The 5,642-nt window shown below is 41.6% G+C and overlaps 1 pseudogene; it reads left to right on the forward strand.

The window, feature by feature from the left end:
- Window positions 1–1,131: 1,131 nt before the first annotated feature.
- Window positions 1,132–2,048, forward strand: LOC141050160 (olfactory receptor 11A1-like; annotated as a pseudogene).
- The last annotated feature ends 3,594 nt before the right edge of the window (window positions 2,049–5,642 follow it).

The following is a 5,642-nucleotide window of genomic DNA, read 5'->3' on the forward strand; positions in this document are numbered from 1 at the left end:
GTAACCCCTTCTCATGTACAGCACCATGGAATCAATGGTGTTATATACATAAATAATAATAATAATAATAATAATAATAATAATCACTGGGGTGGGCAAGTACAAGAGGCAAATCTGATAGAATTATTGTCTGTCAGTGGCCTAGATGTCTTACCAATAAAGGAACCTTGACTACATCCACTAATCTCTGGATGGTTATTATCATCAGTGTTCTGAATTATCTTCTATATAGTTGTTTAACTGTGATTGGTCTTTCGTTATGGATTAGAGGGACCTTTTGCTCCCAACCATCCCCCAACCTCTCCCCATGTTCCATGGCTTGGGTGGTGTGACTGCAACCTTACAAGCCATATTTGTTGTGCCCCTGGTAAAATTAATGTTCACACCAAAATTATCCACCACCGCAATTTGCTTTTGTAATAGACCATCATACTAGTGACTAGCAATCAGTCATTCATCTATGAACATGCACTAAAGAAAGAGGGGAAACAGCGTAATAAAAAAAGAAACCAATGAAGGAGGAGTTGCATCTAGTCCTGGTGCCTGAGATTGACCATGGGCCCATCTAGCATATAAGGCACACCAGTGTTATTAACGGCACATAAAAATGGTGGAACCAGTCTCAAAGCATCCAACAGGATCGAGACGCTCCAGGTTTCACTTTTAGGGCTAAATCCTGTTACATTCCAACTGTAATGATCTAACAGGAGGATTTCCAGGATTATGGACTGAATATGTAATTAAACATTTTATTTGGTCTATAAAGTCTTTCAACTATGGATTAACAGAAAGGAAAAGGAGATTGACCATGGCAGGCTTAAGTAACATGCCATGGTCAAGTAATCACACAATTCATTCCCCTCAAAGAAAAATTGTGTAATGACTTCTAACAAAATGAACCTTTAAGGTTATTGGTGACCCTCATAGGTTGACAAGTTGGATAATTCTATTGGAAACGTCTGGTCATCAGGTTTCTGAGTGTGTGCAGATATTTATATCTATCGAATAGTAAAAGAGCAGTTTGTGGGTTTGAGTTTTTAGAGAAAGTTGATGGTTTGGAGATATGTTTCAGAACATTTTATGGGACAGGACTGGAACTGATAATATATTTCTTTCTCTTTCTTGTAGTCAATGTATTCTGAAAACTCAACAGTCAAAGAATTCTTTCTGGTGTCTTTCCAGAACATTCACTCCATTCGAGAGTTTTTTTTCTCTCTTATCCTGATAGTCTATTTTGCTATTTTGATTGGAAACTTTTTGATTGTCACCCTAGTGCATATTAATGGCCCTCTCTGGACTCCAATGTATATCTTCCTTAGTCATCTATCCATATCGGAAATTCTATTTACTGCAAACATAATTCCGAAAATGTTGGAGGTCACCTTACATGATGGAGGGACCATTTCTTTAAGTGACTGTATTACTCAATATTATATGTTTTCTTCTTCCACGACTGCAGAATGTCTCCTGCTCTCATTTATGTCTTATGATCGATATCTGGCCATTTGTAATCCCTTTAATTATATGTGTATAATGACCCAGAGGTTGTGCCTCTCTGCGATTAGCTGCTCTTGGTTAACTGGTTTCATGATCTGACTGCCTGCAGCCTTTCTCTTAAGACTATTGAGGTTTTGTGGACCCAACGTCATTGACCACTTTTTTGTGATCTGGCTCCTCTTCTACAGCTCTCCTGCTCTGACACCTCGGTTCTAGAAATAGAAGATCTTGTTTTGTCATTTCCAATTCTTGTTTTCCCTTTGGTCTTCATTGCTCAGACTTATATATGGATACTAATTGCCATTCTCAAGATCAAGTCCACTAGTGGTAAAAGGAAATCATTCTCCACTTGTAGTTCTCACCTCATGGTTGTCTGCTCCTACTATGGAACCCTCATCATTGTATATATGACCCCATCCTTTCAACACTCAGTAAATAAAGTTTTAGCTCTTCTGTACACATTGGTGACACCATTACTCAATCCCATTATCTACAGTCTAAGAAATCAAGAAATAAGAGCTGCAATAATGAAATTAAAAAGACAATTTTGAGAAATGTTGGCATCCTTACAACCAAGACTATACACAGGGGTGAGCAGGAACCATAGCGTAGCATAGCCTAAAATGCGCACTCTTTCTTGCCTTTCTGTGCTGGTTATTGCCATCTGAGCTTTCACCTAGTAGAGGAGAACATGCCCCTTTTTTGCTCTTATTTCTTCATCTCATTTTAGAGGTACACCTAAAAATATATAAAATAGTTTGGTGAGGGTCTCTAAGTTATGTACCCACCTGCATCTGCCAGTCGTTCTCTCACTATCTTGTCTTCCTCCACCATCAATTATGGTTTATCCTCTTTTTAAAAAGATGTGGAAGTTGGGGGAAGCTGTCACCCCCACTTCTCTGTCTTTTCTGTTATTGGCCCTGACAGAGAAGGAGGCTGGCTTAGCAATTGAGCAGCCTTCTCAATTTTAGTCCTAGTCCAAGGCAACACTGTAAAAAGGGAGGTATGCATAGCTGGATCCTGTCTCTTTGAATTATAAAAGGCCGACTTGGACAGAGAGTGGAGGAGTCTACAGATGAACCTGTACCAAGTTGGATCCATGAAGCAGCTGTGCTGGCTCATAGTCATAAGTATCAGAATGAGAGAAACCAAAGAAATGAGGCCACAGCCTGGAGAGGGGAAGTGTGATAGAGCAGAGCTTGATCCATGTGAACAGAGCTGGGTCCAAGCGAGCAGAGCCAGATCTAATTGAACAAAGCCAAATGCATGAAAGCAGATCCGGAACTGTGTGAGTGGATAGACACGACCCAGTTGACCGTGAGAACAGACAGAGAGAGGAGGACAATCCAGTGATCTGAGACCTGAGTGCAGTGTGGAGGGGATCGGGGCCGTGCTTCTGGGGACAGAGGTGACATTGCTGAAGTGTCTCGAGACCAATAGACTCGCGGCTTACCAGAGCGGCATCGTTATCTTCCAATAGGGCCTGTGTTGTGCATATTATTGTAGACCTAGTGACTATGTGATGATGGTGGTAACTGCAGGGCAGACTCTGATGCATTAAAGACCGAGTCTTAGATTTACACATTAATACTTATTGTAATTATATATCTATTTGCATAGTTGAGCAAAAACTGTATAGCAAGCTGCTCCACCACGTCACGGTAACCCTTCATGGAGCAGTCCCTATCTAACCCACTGGCTGAAACACAACAAGAAAACACAAAATGGCGCCTGTCTGTATCCTGTTCATTTAGACACTGTTCACATGTTCAGGTTTTAAATACATTAGATAGGGACTGCTTCGTGAAGGGTTACCGTGACGTGGTAGAGCAGCTTGCTATACAGTTTTTGCAATAAATGTATTGACTAAATACCCTGTATTTGTTATCCAGCACTTGCTGATTACAGTCATATTTTTTACTGCAGAGTATTTTTGCAAATTTGTCATTTTGTGTTTCTTGTTGTGTTTCAGCCAGTGGTTGGCATGAACACTGTCTAACCGACTTGTTCACACTTGTGCATGTCACATATGCTTCTAATCCGTTTTTTCCTTGCTTAACATGGTTTGGGAGACCCCACCCCTCTCTTGTGTGACATGCACATAAATGAGCTGCCTTGCAGCACCAGCCCATACTGGGGGGTGCCTGTCTGTATCCTGTTCATTTAGACACTGTTCACATGTTCAGGTTTTAAATGCATTAGAGAGGGACTGCTCCATGAAGGGTTACCGTGACGTAGTGGAGCAGCTTGCTATACAGTTTTTGCAATAAATGTATCGACTAAATACCCTGTATTTGTTATCCAGCACTTGCTGATTACTGTCATATTTTTTACTGCAGAGTATTTTTGCAAATTTGTTATTTTGTGTTTTCTTGTGTTTCAGCCAGTGGGTGGAGTGAACACTGTCTGACCGACTTGTTCACACTTGTGCATGTCACATATGTTTTTATTCACAGATTCTGGAGAGCGGGAGCAGAGACAGGAAATGTGTATGAGGGCCAAGGCAGGGAGTAAGTTGTTGTCCTTGCAAGGGTGAGGGAGCAGAGGACCGCAGCGACACCAGCTCTACAGTACCCCTTTATTTATGCCCCTTCTACTTCAAGCCTGCAAGGAATTTCTCCAGCTGAAGAGGAGCATGGCTATTTTCCTTGGGTTCTCACAACCTCTCCTCTAGGCCAAACCCCTTCCTCTCCACTAGAGAAAAGGTATTTCCTTTTACCCTCTTCGTGGCCAAGATTCTCTCTAGCTAGAATAAATCCTCAGAGCTGATGGGTGCAGGAGTGTTACCCAGAAAGGACTTAAAACTACTGGTCTGAGGAGTGGTACGTTGAAGGATCTGAGAGGTTCAACTTGTAGGATATAGCATTGATCTGTTTAAGGACCTTGAAAGGACTGATGAAGTGGGGACTCAACTTATAGTGCAGTACCTTGAAGAGAGCCACACCTTATCACCTGGCTGAAAAAGTTGGTGGAACAAGGTGTCTATTGTTGGCATGATTTTTTATCTGTCCAGTGGACCTCTCCAGAGCGACTGTGGTATCCCTCCAGATCTAGGAGAATTCTTCAGTGAGGGCAATGGCTGCTGTGGCACTAGAAGAAACTGTTACTGGAAAGGGACTGGTGACCAAAGATGATAAAGAGCTTAGATTTCACAGTTGCCCTGTAGCGGTGGCAAGTGGGGTAATAAGGGGTTAATGCCACCTTTTTATTGTAAGGTGACATTAAGCCTGGGTTAGTAATGGAGAGGTGTCAATAAGACACCTCTCCATTACTAATCCTATAGTAATTAAAGGGTTAAAAAACTCACACAATTTGAACAAAGTATTTTAATGAAAGAATACACTACAAAGTTTAAATCTTTATTACACTCCTAATTCCATAGCGACGCCCTCGTTCTCCTGTAAATAAGTTTAAAATAATAAACCAACAATATACATTACCTGTCCGGCACTCGGTCATGTCCCACGGCGTAAATTCATCTCAGGGGGGGTTAATCAGTTTACAGGCGGGGCGCTGCTAATGCGACCACTCTGACTGCAAACTACTGTAGAATGAATGGAAGCAGAGCGCAGACTCAGTAACTAGCGGTGACGTCATGTATTCATTTTATTCTGTGCAGTTAAAGACTAACGTGACATTAAGGGTATGTGCACACGTTCCGGATTTGCTAGTGATTTACAGTACAATGATATTCAATGGGAAAAAAAACCCGCTGTGCATATGCTGCGGAAAAATCCATGCACAAACGCAGCGGTTTATTTTTCGCAGCATGTCAATTCTTTGTGCGGATTCCGCAGCGTTTTAACACCCATTCCATTATAGGAATCTGCAGGTGTAAAAACGGTGGGGAAATCCGCACACAACCCGCAATAAATCCACAGGAAATCTGCAGGTAAAATGCGTGGATTTTGACCTGCGCATTCTGCCAAAATATGCTGATTCCGCACGGAAATATCCGCACAGCATTCCACAACGTGTGCGCATACCCTAAAACTCCCAGAGAGGAAGGGGTTCATGCAAGATATTTACTATAAAGAAGGTGTAAAAGAATCCTAAAAAATAAACATATTTGCATCTGTGCCTATTCTTCAAACATTAGGCGCTATTTTGATGAATTTGGTGCAAAATCCACCAGTGGGAAAAAG

The sequence above is a fragment of the Dendrobates tinctorius genome, unplaced genomic scaffold (genome assembly GCF_039654945.1).
Source record: "Dendrobates tinctorius isolate UK_male_01 unplaced genomic scaffold, ASM3965494v1 ptg000151l, whole genome shotgun sequence".
NCBI classification, from domain to species: domain Eukaryota; kingdom Metazoa; phylum Chordata; class Amphibia; order Anura; family Dendrobatidae; genus Dendrobates; species Dendrobates tinctorius.